The sequence below is a fragment of the Mustela nigripes genome, chromosome 3 (genome assembly GCF_022355385.1).
Source record: "Mustela nigripes isolate SB6536 chromosome 3, MUSNIG.SB6536, whole genome shotgun sequence".
NCBI classification, from domain to species: domain Eukaryota; kingdom Metazoa; phylum Chordata; class Mammalia; order Carnivora; family Mustelidae; genus Mustela; species Mustela nigripes.
This window is the reverse complement of record NC_081559.1, coordinates 28288566-28308860: the sequence shown is the minus strand read 5'-3', so window position 1 is coordinate 28308860 and position 20295 is coordinate 28288566.

Sequence of the window (20295 nt, the reverse complement as noted above, 5' to 3'; positions counted from 1 at the left end):
GTTTACTGAAGGTCAAATAAGCTCGTGTTATTTGTTAAAATCTGTTAGCAAAGAAATGACCAAACTGATGGTTAACTGTCTGTCTCAAAGTTTTAAAGGGTAATTGCTGAGATCGCTTTCAAAGTCTTTGGTAACCTGAAAGTTTAAAGTTTTGCTTGGATAACAAATGGAATTAAATTTGTTGGACATTTACGTCTTTTCCAAAGAGGATAAAATGCTAAGTCATTGATTACTGAACATAGGTTTGTGCTTTTGACTTCTTACAGCAAAGAAAATAATACTTAAATCTGTTAGTAAATGTGCTTTGTGCTTAACTGATTCATAAATTGACATCTAAAGAATTCTGTTATAACCATTCAAAACAGATTAATAACTAACTAGAGGTTTTTAAGGTGTTTCTAAAAGTACAAAATGCTAAGTGTAACTAAGACGGATGGAAATAGGGGCACCTGGGTGGCTCAGTGGGTTAAGCCTCTGCCTTCAGCTCGGGTCATGATCTCAGGGTCCTGGGATCGAGCCCCACATCAGGCTCTCTGCTCAGCAGGGAGCCTGCTTTCTCCTCTCTGCCTCCCTCTCTGCCCACTTGTGATCTCTGTCTGTCAAATAAATAAAAAAAATAAAAGGACAAAGTTTTCTTAGATTAATTGATCTGCTGTTAAGAAAATGTAAATGGTTTTCTCTTTGCCTGCCCAAAATTGTAAATGAGATCTCTTTGACTTTTCCTTGATATGCTGAATTACTCAGGGAGTATTGCTAAACCAATGATAAACCTTGGGTTACATTTGGGTAAATGCTGTAACTACTCTAGAGGTTCTATACATTTCCTAAAATTTTAATGTTTTGATAAGGGTCATCACTTGATATTTAACCATATCTACTCTGAGTTTTTGTCATTTGTAATTGTTTTAATTCTCTTGAAAGATGACCTCACCTTAAAGGAAATTCATATGGGAAGACTTTCAGGACAAATGCAGGTCTTTGATATGTTAAAATCCTGGAACTGAAATGGATAAGAATTGACAGAAGTAAAAGCTGCCTTCAGACTAAACCAGAATTAGTAACATGGGAACTGAAAGATTGTAATGTTGTGTCACTTAATGTTTTGTCTTATTTTAAACATGACTGGTTCTGTAATGTTTGTTCCTCCAGACTAGGGAAACTTTTTCTTTAGTTATCTGTAACATACAGAGATTTAAAAGTATTCATTTGTAAACGAATCAAGGTATTCAATTTTTCTCTCTATCTCTGAAACCAAAAGATCTCAGCAAGTATTCTTCCATGGCAATCAATCATTTACATGAGTTCAATAAGAATCTTTTCTCCTTGTAACAGGACACCATTGGAAACACTGGTTATTTTACCAAGGCTTTGACTGGAATGTCATATTTGAAAAGGCTTAGGTATGACCAGACAGCTTAAAGGAACTAAGGTTGATTTTATACATGGAGCTATAAAGCCCTTTGGAACTGTTGGCCTGATACCTTGCTAACAGAGTTCCCAGCAGCCTCCCCAGGTGAGTAAAGAATATCACTTCCTGGTAGAGGCAGGACCTCAGGAAGAGGAATTCACCCAAATAAACAGTCATGTCTGATGGCAACTACATGGCTTGGCTTCTGGCCTGGAGAGGCTACTAAAAGTTCAACCTAGAGATTCCTTATAAGAAGTTCCAGCAGAGCAGATTCTAAAAGATCTATATGATCACACTTACTGTTCTTGCTGAGCTTATGTAAATAATTAGGCCAAGTTTGTTAAAACTGGACTTGTTTTTCAAATAAATCAGTCTTGATTTGACTATCTCTGGAAATGAGGGTTATTCTAGAGAGAAAAATTGTTTTAATAACACACCTTAATGGATGTTAAATTCTAGATTTAATTGTTTTTAAAATGCTTGTTTACCTAAACTAGACAACTTGAGGTAAACTTCAGAGAAGTTGCCGGATAACTCGTTTAGATGATCTTGCCTTTGCCAGTCAGTCAGCCCCACATATATGAAGCATTTTGGGAATTACAAACAGCCTTACTGAGTGTCCCAGCATTGGCCATCCCAGATGTTACCGAGCCCTCCCACTTGTATGTGGGTAAAGAGGCAGAGGTGGCCAAAGGAGTTGTGACTCAGACTCTGGGGCCTCGGCAAAGGCCAATAGCCTATCTTAACAAGAAACTAGATCCAGTAGCAGCTGGGTTCCCCCTTGCCTCCACATAATTGCTGCCATGGCCCTTCTGGTTAAGGATATAAGTAAATTGACTTTGGGTCAAAATCTCATTTTGACCACACCCCCCACACAATCAAGGCCCTTCTCCAGACTCTACCCAGACCAGTGGATGACAAACGCCCGAGTGACAGGGTATCAGGCCCTCCTCCTCAATGAACCAAAAGTGATTTTCTGGCCCCCAGCGTAAATCCAGCCACGTTGCTGCCAGAGGAGCTGACTGACCACCCACATGACTGCGGAGAGGTCCTAACCCAGGTCACAGGAATAAGGCCGGATCTCAGAGACACTCCCCTCCCGGATGTGGAGATGACTCTGTTCACAGACGGGAGTAGCTACATGGTCGATGGAAAGAGTTGTGCGGGGGCTGTGGTGGTTTCTCCTGAGCAGGAACTCTGGACAACAGCCCTGCCACATGGAACCTCGGCGGGAAAAGTGGAGCTGATTGCACTCACCAAGGCACTTCAGATGGCCAAGGGTAAGATCGCCAACATCTATACGGACCATAGGCTGGGTAGAGGCTTTTTTTCTGCAAAACATGAGATGGCAGGAGTGGTAGCCAAAAAACTACTAGAGGTTTGGGTTACTTCTCGCAATTGGATCAAACAACAGCCCTGCATTTGTGAGTTCAGTCTCGCAGGCATTGGCCAAGCCATGGACACTAGTTGGGGGCTACATTGTGCCTACCGGGCCCAGAGCTCTGGGCAAGGAGACAGACCTTGGCAAAGCTAATTCTGGAGACTGGTGGTGGATGGGTGGACCTACTTCCTTTTGCCCTCCTCAGGGCGCCATGTACACCCTGTTTAAACAAGGTGACCCCATTTGAAATAATGTTCAAAAGAGCCCACGCAGGGATCCGGACTGCCCACACTGAGACAGAGATGGAGCTAGAACCACATCCTTACCAACCCAGGGACTTGGTTTGGATGCTCTGCCCCCAAGTGGAAAACTTGGATCCTCACTGGAAGGGACCCTACATCGTGATCCTGACCACTCCCACTGCTCCCAAGGTCAATGGGATTACTCCCTGGGTCCACTACACCCATGTCCAACCAGCTGACCCACACACCGTTCCCAAGGACTTCGTCCCAGAATGGAAAAGTCAGCCCGACAAGGACAATACCCTAAAGCTAAGACTGCACCACTTTCACGTATGCCACTAATGTTGCTTACTTTTGTCAAAGACAGAGTCAGTACAGTTAAGCTCATGGTACTCAGACGGCAATACCAGCCACCACACCTTGTTCCTGTAACCAGCCTGGACCCCTGATTGGGTCCTTCCTTAGGTTCCTCTGAGAGGGGGAAATGTGGAGGCTGAGAAAAACTAAGGCCATCCCACCTCAGGTTTAGCCTTAGCATAAGTACAGTCATCTCAGACCCCTGTGCCCAAGGGCTGAACTTTCCCCAACTTTACTTTAGTTTCAGGAAGCCCCACCCTACTTTAGTTCTAAAGACCCCCACCCTACTTTAGTTCCAGAGACCCCCACCCTGCTTTGGTTCCAGAAACCCCCACCCTGCTTTAGTAACAGGAACCCATAAATACCCCTGCCTTAACTAAGCTTGAGGTCCAAGTCCCTACTCTGCTGTGTCGGGTATACTTGGGCCCAAGCTTAAGCTTGTCAAATAAACCCTCATGTGATTGCATCGGTGTTGGCTCCTTGGTGGTTTCTTGGACCCAAAAACTCGGGTACAACAGATGGTAAATCTTGTTCTAAGAACATTGGAAGAATTGGTTAATTATAAGGAGCCAGAGGGAGACACGGGGTATTAGGTTCAAAGGGGCAACAATGAGAGGGTCGGTTAACGAGGCTAGGTGTGAATTTATGTTTTTATTTATGCCATTTGGGGCTATGGGGTTTCTTTTTAAAGATTTTATTTATTTGACAGAGTCACAAGTAGGCAGAAACACGCAGAGAGAGAGGAAGGGAAGCAGGCTCCCTGCCAAACAGAGAGCCCAATGCGGGGCTTGATCCCAGGACCCTGGGGTCATGACCTGAGCCAAAAGTAGAGGCTTTAACCCACTGAGCCATTCAGGTGCCCTGGCCATGGGGTTTCTTAAATCTGTGACTGGAAATCTTTCATCAGTTTGGGAGTTCTTCAGACATACCTGTTCAAATATTTCTTCTATACCATTCTTCTTTCTCCACCCCCCTTCTTCAGATTATACATGTGTTAGACCTTCCAAGAGATCCTTCCTGTCTCTTACCCTCTTTTCTGCATTTTTAAAAATCCTCTTGTCTTTTCTAGCTCGTTAATTCTACATTCAGTTGTGTCTAACTCTATTAAATCTGTCCACTGAATTCTTAATTTTAGCAACTGTATTTTTCAGTTTTTAATTTTGATTAGATTTTTTTTCAGATCTATGTCCTTTTTATATTTCTTATTTTATGTCAGAATTCTTAGTTTCATCTTTAATTATCCCCTTACATTTTGTAAACATAGTTGTTTTAAGAATTATAGCTATAACTCCAATATCTGGGTTGTACATGAAATTATTTCTATTGTCTATTATTTCTAGTGGGTTTTGGCTGTATTGCTGGGTTTTTTTTTCCCCCAGGGCTGGTTGCTTTTGATTGTGTGCCAGAAAAACTCATTCTTTAAGCTTCTGGTGGATCTCATCTATAGGATGATTTCATTTGCCTCAGGCAAAATTTACTTTTGTTTCTGATAGTTGCCTGAAGGCACAAGCAATCTAGGATCAGCCTAATTCAATTTCCAGAGTGGGAGTCTTTTTTTTTTTTTTTTTTTTAAGATTTTATTTATTTATCAGAGAGAGAAGCGGGGAGAGAGCAAGCACAGGCAGGCAGAACGGTAGGCAGAGGCAGAGGGAGAAGCAGGCTCCCCGCTGAGCAAGGAGCCTGATGTGGGACTCTGATCCCAGGACGCTGGGATCATGACCTGAGCTGAAGGCAGCTGCTTAACCAACTGAGCCACCCAGGTGTCCCAGAGTAGGAGTCTTTGAAGTCAAGCTGCAATTCTTTAGAAAGCAAGTCTAGGTGCAGCTGGGTGGCTCAGTGGGTTAAAGCCTCTGCCTTCAGCTCAGGTCATGGTCTTGGGGTCATGGAATTGAGCCCCCACATCAGGCTCCCTGCTCACTGGGGAGCCTGTTTCCCTCCCTTTCTCTCTGCCTACTTGTAATCTCTCTCTCTCCATCAAAAAATAAAAAATAATTAAAGAAAAAAAGAAAGAAAGAAAGCAAGTCTAGTCCAGTTCTTAAGCCTTTGGCATCCCAACCCAGAGTTGGGTTAAGAGATGACAGATGCCAGCATTTCTTCACTCAGCCCTGTGAGGCTAAACCACTCAGCTTCCTCTAGCAAAACCAGGAGGGCACCTGGGTGGCTCAGGTGGTTAAGAGTCTGCCTTTGGCTCAGGTTATGATGCCAGGGTGCTGGGATTGAGTCCCACATCAGGCTCCCTGCTCAGTGGAGAGCCTGCTCCTCCGCCCCCCACCCTCATGATTTCTCTCTCTCTCACATTCTAAGTAAAAAAAAAATCTTTAAAAGAAAAACAAACCAAAAACCCCACAAAAGTTAAAAAAAAAAAAAAAGAAGAAGAACAAGAACAAGAAAAGAAAATGGGAAATACCATTAATAGGAATGCAGTACCTAATGCCTAACTTGCCTCTGGGTCTTCTGGTTCTATTGTCTATTACCTTGTGTGTTTATGGATGCTTATGCTTCAAGTAGATGCGTGATGTATTTGTAGTCATACAGCTTTTCTGTCTTTCCTTAGAAGGAAAGTCCAGTATTAACAGAAGTAGAGGGAGCCTGGGTGGCTCAGTGGGTTAAGCCTCTGTCTTCGGCTCAGGTCATGACCTCAGGGTCCTGGGATCCAGCCCCACATCAGGCTCTCTGCTCAGCGGGGAGCCTGCTTCCTCCTCTCTCTGCCTGCCTCTCTGCCTACTTGTGATCTGTCAAATAAATAAATAAAATCTTATAAAAATAAACAAATAAAATCTTTTTAAAAAAGTAGAAATCTGATGTATACTTTTATCTTTATTCTTTCCCCCTGAATTAATTTTCTTGATATTTTGTATTTTTTAAAACCTTTTAAAAACTGACTACTTAGTAAAATTTTCTGATTTTCCGATAAATACTTTTAATGCTGTACATTTTTACATTACTGTGTAGGCCATTCCATTAAGATTCAGTACACATTCTCTCTTATTGTCATTCATGTTTGTAATTTCCATTTAGATTCTCTTTTTACTTGAAGAGTCCTACAGAAAGGTGATTTTATTTTCTTATAAATAGTTGCAGTTCTGTTTTCTGTTTTGAAAGTTCCCATTCTTTTATTATTGATTTATAGCTATTACATTGTGGTCAGAGTGTATATGTTCTGCTTTTTTGAATTATCTAAATGCTTTTATAGTCTCATAATTGTTTCTTTTTCTGAACATTTCATATGTTTTTTTAAAAAGATATATTCTCTGTTTATTAACTTAATTTTATTATTTAGATCTTCTATAACCTTATTTACTTTTGTCTACTTGATTTGTTAACTTCTGAGAGGTACATTTAAGTATCCCCAAAATAGTATATATTTGTGAGTTTGTCAAATTTTCTTATATTTCTAACCATTTTTGTTTTATATTTTGAAATCTGTTGTTAGATTCATGAACTATTCATGATTTTTATATATTCTTGATACATAGCACCTCATAAATCTGAAATATTAAATTGCTTTGGATTTAGTTTGTTTTGTTTTAATATAGTTATTCCTACTTCATTTTTTTATCCAGGTGTTCAATATATCTTTATTCATCCCTCTATTTTCAGTTACTCTAAGTTATTTTGATTTAGAAGTATCTCTCATAAATACCATGTAGCTGGGGTTTTTTTCCCTTACCCAGCAAGAGAATCTTTAAATAGCAAAAATTATTTTTATAAAAACAAAATAAATGAAATTGAGTAAAATTAAGAGATAATAAATGGACAATTCAGAAGAGAGGAAATATAAGTGGCCTTAAACATATACAAAAATATTCAACTTCACTTGCAATGAAAGAGAGACAAATCAAAACTACCTAAGAGACCACTTTTCACCTAGAAGCTTGGCAAAAGTCAAAAGCTTTATATCACTGTGTAGCTGAAGATACAGGGAAACAGACTCTTAATTGTGACTCAAAGGAATAGAAATTACTACAGAGCAGTTAAAATTTAAAACACACCTACATTATGAAGGAGTAACCCTACTGGCAGGGATTTCTTCTACAAATATACATGCACATTTGCAAAATTACAAATACAGGAGGATATTACAACATTTCTTGAACCGATAAAATATTAAAAACAACATAAGCACCTATCAGTAGGGGAATGATGAGCTAAATTATAGTTAATCCACAGACTGAAATCATTTGCATTTACATATCACTGAAAACCATGATACAGCGTTATAGATACTGATATACAACAATTTCTAAGATATTTTTTCAAGTAAAATAAGCAAGAGGCAAACCCATGTTACGGAGGGCTACCCTATAATTATGCCAACGTTTGCCCGTGGGTAGACCATCTCTGGAAGGATATACAAGATATCACTATTTGTAATAGTACATGCCTTAGGAGCAAAGGTGTCAGGGACACAACTTTCCAACATGCACTTTTGGATTCTTTAAGTTATGTAATATGTGCATGTAATACTGACTTCTTTTCAAGTGGCTTATTCAAAAGTTACATAGCAAGGACATTTCTTTTTGACCTTTCTGAAAACTTGTTTCCCAAAGTATTGTCTGGTTATCTATTATCTTGGTGACTTTGGTCCTCACCAGTGCCAAAACTTTACTGATAGCAATGATAATATATTAAAATAATTAAATCCGTATGTACATGGTGCCATCTTTTTTCTTTTTTTCCTTTCTTCATTATTTTGTTTTTTTTTTTTTCTTTTCTATTTTCAGTTGTGGGGGGGGATATCTAGAAAGAAGTATGTTGGGGAAAATGTATAATTAAAGATATCCATGAATTAAGTACAAGGACAAAGAGTGAATAAAAATTGGTATGAGAGGCAGGGCGCCTGGGTGGCTCAGTGGGTTAAAGCCTCTGCCTTTGGCTTAGGTCGTGATTTTACAGTCCTGGGATCAAGCCCCACATCGGGCTCTCTGCTCAGCAGGGAGCCTGCTTCCTCCCTCTCTCTCTGCCTGCCTCTCTGCCCACTTGTGATCTCTGTCTGTCAAATAAATAAATAAAATCTTAAAAAAAAAATATATGGTCTGAGGGGTACCTGGGAGGCTCAGGTCCGACTCCTCATTTCAGCTCAGGTCATGAACTCAAGGTCTTGGAGTCTGTTTAAGATTCTCTTTCCCTCTCTTCCTGCCCCTCCCGCACTAAAAAAAAAAATGAGCTATGAGAGTAGGTAAAAACTGGCCTGATTCTTCTAATATACTCACACTTTTTTTGTGTGATTTTGAAAACTAAAATAAACAGAAACTTTCCAAAACCCCGAAAGTAGTATATTTATGTTTGCACAGCTTGCAAAGAAATTAAATTGTACAGCAAAACATCCCCACGGTAAAAATCACCCATAATCTCACCACATGAACAGTGAATAGAAAGTAACAAAATAAAAGATCCCTGCTCTGCTTGGTCAATTATATTCCCTCAGAATGAAGCACTGCTCAGGGTTTAGCACATATTCTTCTAGACCTTATTCTGGATTTACAAATCTTTTTCACCTATAGGTGAAAAGAGTCATATTGATTCTTTAATGTGAATTCCTTTAAATATTATAAGGTCTCAGGGTTTCTAAAATATATATTCTTATTGACCATTTCTATTTTTCTCTGAAGTCCTTAATTATATCCTTTGATCTTTTTCCTGTTGGGTTTTTGTTTTGTTTTGTTTTTGGTTTTTGTTGTGTTTGTTGTTGTTGTTGTTGTTGTCTTTCTTATTAGTGTGGTGTTCTTTTCCTATTTAGGGAGATTAACCTTTTTCTGTTATATATTATAAGTGTTTCCTCCTGGTCATCTGTTCCTTCTATCTTGGTTGCATGTAAGGTATCTTTTGTTCATTTCTGTGTGGTCCAGCCTGGCATTTTTTTTTTCCTTTTATGACCTCTTGGTTTCATATCTTGCTTGGGACTACCCCAAGAGTGTTAGCAGAAAAAAAGTTCATATATTTTACTCTATATTTAATAGTTTTGTTTTTTATATGCCATATTATTTTTTTCTCACAATGAGCAATCCAATCCATCTGGAATTAGTTTTCATTTGTGGTGCGAACTAAGGTGTTAACATATCTAATTATTCCAGCATCATTAAATTAAATAACGTCTAATTATTTCCAACATCTTTTTTTTATACAATAGCTCGGGAGTATGCCGAGTGCCCCCATCTTGCATCTGGCAGCAGGAGCCTTTAACTTATAAGACTCAGCAGATTTGATCTTCCATTTCACAGCAGAACAGGGCTTCGGTGCCTTGTAGCTTTCAGGCGCTGTCCCCGGGTCGTCCTCTGAGATCGCAATGACCACCTGCAGCTCAGGGTTACAGTTCGCCCAGGGGTGACCCTTCATCTTCACTGGAGCCCGGGAGGAGGTGGGAAGGGACACACCCTTCCATGTTGTGCCGCTCCGTCTCTTCAGCGTTCACAAGCCCAACAGAGCAGGCAGTCTATGTTCCTTGAGCAAAAGGACATTTCCAGAAGGGAACTGCTACGCAGTTCACAGAACTACACATTTCTACACAGAAGCAAATGTTCTCCCTCAAGTTGCCCAAGGGTGGGCAGCTGGTAGCCTAGACATTCAGGACCCTGTGATTCAGATGCTTCTAGAGCAGCTTTCTTTCTTTCTTCCTTTTTTTTTTTTTTAAAGATTATTTAGGGCGCCTGGGTGGCTCAGTGGGTTAAAGCCTCTGCCTTCAGCTCAGGTCATGATCCCAGGTTCCTGGGATCGGGTCCCGCATCGGGCTTTCTGCTCAGCAAGGAGCCTGCTTCCTCCTCTCTCTCTGCCTGCCTGCCTCTCTGCCTACTTGTCATCTCTGTCTGTCAAATAAATAAATAAAATCTTTAAAAAAAAAAAAAAAAGATTATTTATTTATTTATTTGACAGACAGAGATCACAAGTAGGCAGAGAGGCAGGCAGAGAGAGGTGGGGAGAAGCAGGCTCCCCGCTGAGCAGAGAGCCTCATGCTGGGCTTGATCCCAGGAACTTGAGGTCATGACCTGAGCGGAAGGCAGAGGCTTAACCCACTGAGCCACCCAGGCACCCTCGAACAGCTTTCTAACTGGCTTCTCCAGAACTGGGTTTGTTGCTTGTCCTGCCTGCATGCTCTTCAAGTCTCAAAGTAGAGAGACTCTACTTCCCTCTACTTCCCCACTTCTTTCCCAAGGAGCCTGGATTCTTTTCTTCGGATAAAGTTCTGAGTCCTGGTTTGGTGGTTTCATTCAACTCTGAGATGCAGTCAGTGGCCACACCAGGTGCAGGAGGGGGTGGGCACCCAGCTCCTGGGGGAGCGTGAAGGAAGAACCTCCAGTTCCTGTCTTATTCACAATATTCCTGCCCATGAGCATGGCACAGCGCTACTGGGATGGTTTCTCTACTGGCTGACCTCTAAGACAGAGCATCTCACCTGAGACAAATTACTTTTCTTCCCCTTAGAGATGGTGCAGTCTAAACCGCATTTTTTTTTTTAGATTATATTTATTTATTTAACACAGAGAGAGAGAGAGTGAAAGAGGGAATACATGAAGGGGGAGTGGGAGAGGGAGAAGCAGGCTTCCTACTGAACAGGGAGCCGGATGAAGGACTCGATCCCAGGACCCTGGGATCATGACCTGAGTCGAAGGCAACTGCTTAACCATCTGACCAGCCAGGTGCCCTGTTGCCTCTTTTTTAAAAGACTTCCTACTCATGGGGCGCCTGGGTGGCTCAGTAGGTTAAAGCCTCTGCCTTCCGCTCAGGTCATGATCCCAGAGTCCTGAGATCGAGCCCCACATCGAGCTCTCTGCTTGGCAGGGAGCCTGCTTCCTCCTCTCTCTCTCTCTCTCTCTGCCTGCCTCTCTGCCTACTTGTGATCTCTGTAAAATGAATAAATAAAATCTTTAAAAAAAAAAAAAAGACTTCCTACTCACGACAATGTATGTGAATACCACAGCCTCCTGGAATAGTTAGAGGTCATTACACTTGAAGTTCAGAGAGGTAACTACAGACTTGGAACAAACCCCAGAACTCAGGCACTGAACTTCATGTTCTTTCCGCCAGGTTTGCAGTAAGAGGAGAAGGACTAAGTTGTATGAACATTTCTACTGATAATCAGAGCTGGGTAATGGTCAGTAAGAAGGTGGGACCCCTGGGGAGATAGTTGTGGTCTCGGGGAGGGAGGGACAGGAGGAGAGGGAAAGAGAGAATCCTCAAGCAGATTCCCTGTTGAGCGTGGAGCCCAACCTGGTGCTCAATTCCAGGACCCTGAGATCGTGACTTGAACCAAAATCAAGAGTCAGCCACCCAGGTCCCCCAGTAAAACTCTAATTTTATGTATAGATCTTTCCCAAGTTCTGTGAATCATCCTGGTGAATCATCAAGCCTCATAAAGTTGTGGGAACCCCTGAATGATAGCCCATTGGTCAGAAGCATAGGTAGCTTGGGGAGCCCCAAACTAACAGCTGGCATGAGAAGTGAGGACTGTCTCACTGGGGATGAGTACCTTAACCGATACAGTCTGGGTTAACGTCAGGAGTTCGTGTCAGAATTGCAGTATGTACCCTGCGGCTGGGTCTAATTTTAAGGAATGACATTGTGCCCAGTGCCTGTGAGGATCCGGACTTGGTCTTCAGCTGCTCTTGGCTCCTGCTGCCATTTCCTAAAATACCCTCACTTCTGCCTGGCCACAAACCTGGCCCCTATTCCTGACTGAAGGGCTCCTAGATGTGGCTCCCACTCGCTCTTTCCCCACCCAACACACACGCGCGCGCGCGCGCGCACACACACACACACACACACACACACACACCCCTCTCTCCTACTTCCACATCCTTCATGGTCTCCTGGGAGCATCTGGCTCTTCCTAAACTCAGGGCCAGGAGAACCTTGAGGTTGTCTCAGGCCCCCTGCCTACATATCTCAGGGGGCCTTGAATGGGGCATGAGCGAATCTCGGGGACTTCATTTCCAAGAAGCTGATACAGGTCTTTTCTGTTCTCTGATTCTCAAAATCACTGGCAGAGGAAGAGTACAGGACACGGGCCCTGATTTCAAGATACACATCAGCCTAGAAGGAGGAGGAAGAAAGAGAAGGGAGAAGGAGGAAGAATTAACATTCAAGGGCTTGCTACATGCCAGGCACTGTTCTGATACTTTTCTGTTCAGTCTGGGCTGTATTCTAAATTCATTTGATTCCCCCATCAACACTACAGTTTGTAGTCTTATCCTAATATTTTAGAAAGCAGAGGGGTAGAGATTAAAAAGAATCTTCCCGAGTCATATAGCTAATAAAATCAGAGCCCAGAATTCCAAAAGTGGAGTTGCAGTGATTATGAACGCTTGTGAACGATTGTGAGCACGCTGTGTAGACCTGCACATGAGCTGTGTCTTTCCACTATGTCAGTGTCATTCAGTCACAAAGGAAGGGTAACATGATTAGCACGTTCAGGATTCCAAACCAATGGCATCTCACCACGTGCTTAATTTGATTTCTAGGAAGTTACACAAAGAGGGGCACCTGGGTGGCTCAGCTGGTTAAGTGCCTGACTTCTTTTTTTTTTTTTTCTTAAGGATTTTACTTATTCATTTATTCACCTGAGAGAGAGAGAGAAAGGAAGATCTCAAGCCTGGGGGGTGGGGGGTGGGGGCAGAGGAAGAGGGAGAAGCAGACTCCGTGCTGAGCAGGGAGCCAGATCCGGGGCTTGATACCAGGACTAACCCCCTCCCCCGCCTGAGATCATGACCTGAGCCCAAAGCAGATGCTCAACTTCCTGAGCCACCCATGCACCCCAAGTGCTTGACTCTTGATCTTAGCTCAGTTCTTGATCTCAGGATCACGAGTTCAAGCCCCACCATGGGTGTGGAGCCTCCTTTAAAAAAAAAAAAAAAGTCGTGCAAGGTACCAAGCAACTCACACAACAAACAAGATAGATTAGGTGTAGGAAGTTAATGAATCAGAAGTGCAGCGGGTCTGAGCCGCCCCTGAGATAAGGCCTGATACAAGGCCAAGGTGCAGCAGGTCCGCTCTCACTTGCTGCTTATTGTGTCCAAGCCGTGGAGGATCTCGGTTCTGTTCAGAGTTCAGTGGGGCACAGCCTTTGGCTGCAGATGCCTTCCTGATGTGGTCAGACATAGATTTAGTCAGCGTCTGGCCTTTGCAGACCTGCTCTGTTTCGGCCCCTTCTCAGTTGTGGGTGTGTTGTCAGCAGGGACGGCTCTCCGCCAGAGCTGGTCTGAACCACAGTGCCCTCAGCTGCCGCACCACTGCTGGACTCAGGCCTCTGCTTGACGCGAGCGACTCCATCTTACTTTCTACAATGCTCTGTACTGACTTCCTTCCACCAGACCTCCTTGCCAGTGCCTCCCTTTCTGCCACCTCAAGGAACTTGTCGGCTCTTCAGAGCAGGACATTCTGGCTCTCAGGAGCCAAATATGTTTTTTTCTAAATATTTCATCACACATCTAAACTTGAAATTTTTTGCAACAAATAAATGACTATTTTCTTCTCTGGTGGCAGGTCTTTCCCAAAAAGGAAGGAGATGAAACACTCCAGCCTCTGCTCCCTTCTTGGGGGAGGGCCCCCCACGCAAAAGGGAGCCACTGGGAGTGTTATATTCTGACACTTGAATGGGGCTCCCAACCCTGACACAAAAGAGTTTATTGAAACAAGAGGTAGCATGATATGGCGAAAAGAGCAAGGGTTGTATTAAAATGCTCACAATGTTTCATGAAGAAGAAACAAAAACAAGTTACAAAACCATTTCAACAATTCTACTCTCCCTCCCTCTCTCTCTCTCACACACACACAATTGGAGATATACATGCCAAAATTAATAATGGTGGTAAATTTTATGTGACTTTTATTCTTTATACTTTTCTGGATGCTGTCTTAATTTTTTAAATGAATTTTTTGTCATAAGATAAAAATATTCAGGGCAGTAAAGCCTGTGGGTTGTAATGGACACACAGTCCTGGCTTTGTTACTTACAAGCTAGGACACTCTGGGCAAGTTACATAACCCCTCGAATGAGCCTCAGTTCTCAAGAATTAAATAAGAATAGTGCATACCAAATTTACAGGGCTGTTGTGAGGATGAAAGATAATATAAGTAAAGTTCATCACTCGAGTAATGATTACCATTATTGTAATTTATCAGGGTGTTGTGTTTAATCTAAAGCCAGGGCTCTGTTCACCATGGATAGGAAGTTTTGATTCAGGAGGTCTGGAGGAGGGCCAGAATTCTCCAACTCTAACAAGCTCCCAGGTCACCACAAGACCTCTGGCCTGCAGACCACATTTCGGGTAGCAGGTCCAGAGGGATGAAGCCACTGAGGGAAAGAATGTCTAGCTGATCCCTATAGGTATTTTCATGCTGGGAGCATTTGGAAATTCTCGAAACAGGCTGGAGGTTGAAAGTCCAGGCTTTAATTTCAAGGAGAGCCACTTAGGCGGGACAGAGAAACTAGAAAGAATGTTGGCAGAACTTAGAGGGGACTCCCAGCACACAGCTAGTTTCTCTCTGGGGATATTTGCCAGATTCTAAGGTGGCAAAGTGAGAGATTGAAAAACAAAGAAGAAAAGCCTCCAAAAAGCAGAGTATTGCTTTCAGCAGTCTTATGATATATATAGAATTAAAATGTAATTTTATTTTATTTTTAAATTGTTATTTATATGATAGAAAGTGTGAGAGAGCACAAGCAGGGGAGAGGCCGATGAAGAGGGAGAAGCAGACTCCCTGCTGAGCAGGGAGCATGAAGCGGGGCTCTATCCCAGGACCCTGGGATCACTAGGATCATGACCTGAGCCGAAGGCAGACGCGTAACCATCTGAGCTAGCAGGCGCCCCTAAAATGTAATTTTAAACAAGATGTTCTGCTCACCTAATTCCAATGAGTCAGTGGGGTGGGGAGTTGGGAGGGACCACCATCACGTAGTGCTTGGACACCAGCAGGGTGTCCTACAGCTCAGCTAGATTCTGACACTATCTATGGCCTGGGGGGACAGCATCAGATTTCAGATGTGAGGGGCTCAGTCCCACAAGACTGCCGCCTACCCCTGCAGATGCTGAACTCGAGCCCAGGTGATCTGGGCTTCTGACCACCCAGCAGCAGTTTGGAGGTTCCCGTGACCCCATCCTTAGACTTCAGATGCCTGTCCCAAGAGCAGGTTGTTATCTCTGCTCTAAATCAGAGGGTCCCAGGTTTTGGGCTTTGATTAATTTGCTGGAGCAGTTCCCAGAACTCAAGAAACCCAATTATTCACTAGGATGCTAGTTTATTACAAAGAAGTTTAAAGGAGATAAACCAACCGCCAGATGAAGAGAAACATAGGACAATGTCCAGAACAAAGGAGTCCCCATGGACTTTGGGCCCAGGATGGTGGCATGTTTCAGAAGCCTTCTGGTTCCCTAAACTGAAAGCTCTCTGAACTCCATCCTTTGGGGTTTTTCTGGAGGCTTCATTACAGAGGCATGTTGATTAAGTCATTGGCCGCTGGTGATTGAGTCAACCTCCCTGGAAATCAGGGGTGGGGACTGAAAATTCCAATCCTCTATTCATGGTTGGTTCCCCTAGCAACTAGCCTCCATTCTTAGGTGTTTCCAAAGTTACCTTATGAATGTAAACCCAGCTGGGGTGGAAAGGGGCTCATTAGAAACATAAGACGTGGGCACCTGTGTGGCTCAGTCATTAATTGGCTGCGCTCGGCTCAGGTCATGATTGCAGTGTCCTGGGATGGAGCCCCGCTTCATGCTCCCTGCTTAGTGGAGACGCTGCTTCCCCCTCTCTCTCTGCCTGCTGCTTTCCCTACTTGTACTCTCTCCCTCTCTGTCAAACAAATAAATAAAATCTTTTTAAAAAGAACGAAAGCAACCACACGGTGCACATTGCACCTTTACAGCTCTGGAGTGGTTTCAGGAACTGAGGACCAGAGAGCAAATATTATAGCAAAAGATTCTCCCATTGTTCTTACTGCTCAGGAAATTCCTCGGGCCTTGAGCACTGTGAGCCAGGAACCATGGATAAAGACCAAATGTATATGAGAAATATATTTTGGTCATCTGCAAGACTAGGTATATCCCGTAAGTCACAGTATGGCAATAATAATGCAAGAGGCAGGAAAGGGTAAATGGAGCTCACGTGTCCTAGCATAGCTAGCATTAGGCATTAAAACCAATTTATATTAGACTTCCACTACCGTTGTGTAACAAGCTGTCCAAACACTCAGCGACTTAAACTGACAACGGCTGTGTTATGGGCACGGATCCTGTGAGACAGGGGAGTCCGGAGTGGGCACAGCAGGAATGGCTTGTTTCTCTTTAATGGTGTCTGAGACCTCAGTCAGAGATTCAAAGGCCGAGGGCTGGAAGAATCTGGAATTGCCCGATGATTCAGGGGCAAGGATTATCTTGCAGACTGTCCTCACATGGCTTTTCTGCGTGGCTTGGCTTCCTTGTAGCAAAGCAGCTTTGGGGTAGTAGGACTTACCCCTTGGCCGCTCAGGGCTGCAACCAGGAAGGTTCCAAAGAATAAGGCAAAAGTTGCCTGATCTTTTATTACCCTGCTTCAGATGTTTGCCTTGCTCTTTAGTCAGAAGGGTGACATGCTCTCCCAGATTCCTGGTGGGGGAAATCAGACTCCAATTCCTAATGGAAGAATGGCAAGCCCAGTTGTGGAATTAATTAATTACATGTGTTCCCAAAGAAATTGCGGCAAGTCCCCTCTGGAAAAAACAACCTCCCACATTAGCCATCTGTTGGGGGTGATGAAATATTTGGCAGGAGGTAGTGATCATAATTATGTAACAAAGTGGTAGCGATCAAAATTATGTAACAAAATTAATAACAAAGTCTAATGCTATGGAGTTGTACATTTCAAATGGTGAAAGGGGCCAATTTGATGTTACATAAATTTCCCCACCATAAAATAATTATGGAGGGAGGAAGGGAGGGGAGAAAGAAGGGAAAGAAGGGAAGGAAAGAGAGAGAGAAAGAGACCCAGCCCAGCCCAGTACTGAAGTCAGATAGGAGCTAAGTGGGACATTAGGCGTGACACTCCACAGAGAAACTAGATTCTATGCCTGTGCCCCTACCTGTGCATATAATCTGTACCCCCAAAACTCCTCAGTCTAGAAGCTTGTTAGAGCATTTGCAGATGATTGGAAGGATGGTAGAGGGTTTGGCTAGACCCATGACAGAGGGTATGCACTAGAATAAATGGGAGGTTAAGAATAAAACCAAAGAACCAGCTTCCATTTCCAAACCCACAATTTCAACAGAAGTTTTATGAGACCAACCTTGGAGGACTAACTTATAATTCCAACAATATGACTGAATTCCTTTTTTTTTTTTTTAAGATTTTATTTATTTATTTGACAGATAGAGATCACAAGGAGGCAGAAAGGCAGGCAGAGAGAAAGACGGGGAAGCAGGCTCCTGCCAAGCAGAGAGCCCGATGTGGGGCTCTATCCCAGGACCCTGGAATCATGACCTGAGCCGAAGGCAGAGGCTTTATTTAACCCACTGAGCCACCCAGGCGCCCCGATATGACTGAATTTCTCAAAATTCACAGTTAATGAACAGCAACAATGAGTGGGGAGCAAATGCCATGGGTGGAAAGATCACCAGCATAGTCTCTGGGAGGAGCAATGCCTGAATGACGTTTTGTGGATCATTGTATAACAAGAGTGCAGTGATGCTACCAAACAATGGGCACACTGTTCAAAATGAGGAAGGGAACAGTTTCCGGTGCTGTCCTCACATACATGCTTTTTGGTTTTGGGGCGTTGTTTTGTTTACTTTTATTTGTTTTGTTTTGGGTTTTTTTTTTTTTTGAGATCTGATGTCTGATCTTATTTATTTGTTACTTTTAGAAAAATCTTGGGGCACCTGGGTGGCTCAGTGGGTTAAGCCGCTGCCTTCAGCTCAGGTCATGATCTCAGGGTCCTGGGATCGAGTCCCGCATCGGGCTCTCTGCTCAGCAGGGAGCCTGCTTCCCTCTCTCTCTGCCTGCCTCTCCATCTACTTGTGATTTCTCTCTGTCAAATAAATAAATAAAATCTAAAAAAAAAAAAAGAAAAATCTTGGGTGTCTGGGTGGCTCGTTTTGGCTTCGGCTTTGGCTCAGGTCGTGATCCTGGAGTCCCGGAATTGAGTCCCGCATCGGGCTCCCAGCTCAGTGGGGAGTCTGGTTCTCCCTCTGACCCTCCCCCTTCTCATTCTCTCTCTCTCTCTCAAATAAATAAATAAAATCATGCTTTTTAAAAAAAATCTCATTTTTGACTGAACTCAGACTTGGAGGTAGAAGCCGTCAGGGAGGACAGCCGCCGTCTCTCGGCAACCTGTTCTGGTGCTTTTCTGTGTCCTCCTTCATTCTCTTTGCCAAAAGTTGAGCACATTCTGCAACCTCTTCCTATGTTCCTCAGTACACTGTTTCTTCAGAGAGGTTTGTGGCTTCTGCTGGCTCTTCCGAGTCCCCGGTGACAAGGCACAGTATTACCATCAGCGAGTTCAGGAATATCTTTCTCTGCTTTTTTTTTTTTTTTTTTTTTTGCAATGACCAAGTTGAGAAGCCTGAATGCAACTCTGAACAGATTTGTGTTTCTTTCTCCAGTCTTCCCTGGTCTGTAGCAGGAATGCTCCTTACCCAGCAGCAGGTGGACACGGCCATGGGTCAAGAGCGCCTGCTTTGTGGGGAAGACTTGTTTGCCATTGCCGCCGTTGCTCCAAACCACAAAACCTTCCATTCATCACCCAGATCATCGGCAGTGACTTACGTGGCTGTACACATCTCATAAAAGGTAGGAAGTTTGCATTCCTCATCCATTTCAATGAGTCTCTGACAGCCAGTAACTGGGAAAGAGATGTTCCATTTCATCCTAAAGCAGCCTCCCGCCTCCGAGGTGCCATGAGAGTCACCATCGCATGCTCTAAACACTTACGGGGGACATTTGATTTTTTAGTTTTATCCTGGATTCATCTGCTGCTAAATGGAACACAGGCAAGATAGAGGAGAAAATAGAAATCGAGTGTGGAGGGCCCCAGGGCAGGGGCCCCTGAGATGGGTCACTCTGGCATGATGATTATTTGGAGCTGAAGGCAATTAAGACCCTGCAGGCTCTACAGGGACTTTGGCTCTTCCCTGAACTACTTAGAAGAATTTAAATTGGGGGTCTTTCCCAAAATAATGGTTATTACCCAAGATAAGTTTTATCTAAGTGACCCATCTGTATGGCAGTGAAAATATCCAATTACCAACATTTGTCCTGCTCACTGCCCTGTGAACTGCATTTCTTCCCTCTGAAACCCCAGACCCCAACCCCCTTCTCCTTAGTTCAGGATGACGTATATATCTCGTTCTGCTTGTCTTTGGAATTTCCATGACGGTTTGGATTCCCGGTATGAACACTGTTAGGTTTGATCTTCTGTGTCTGATGACAACTTGATTCTTAGTTCAGCTGGAAGGATCTTGAAGGGGATGGGATATTCTGGCTCCCCAACAAATGATACACCTTAGTCCACTTCTGTGATGGTCTCATCCATGTCTTCCCTTGCATCTGTATAACTGGGGAGTTGGATGCCGAAATCTAGACAAAGTAAACATTTCTAGTCAACTTCACAGTTACTTAATGAATATTTATTGAGGGACCAGATGGAAAGTTAACCATCTCCAAAGAAGGGAAATAAATGATTTCAACCATGTAGATTTTAAATTCTGTTAGGTGGGATTAGAACAGACTTTAAGACTAATTTTTCTCCGCTATCAAGGTAAAACCCTCTGAATGTTCCATCTGAAGTCCCATGAATTATACATTTTTCTACTTTAGGGGGAACACAATCTATTCCTGTCCCTATATGAGTTCTGAGGATTGTTCCCTTAGTCACCCCCAGGCTTTTCTCATGCATGTGCTGATCAGAATTCAGCCAAAGGCTCAAAAGGGACCTGCTGTAGTTC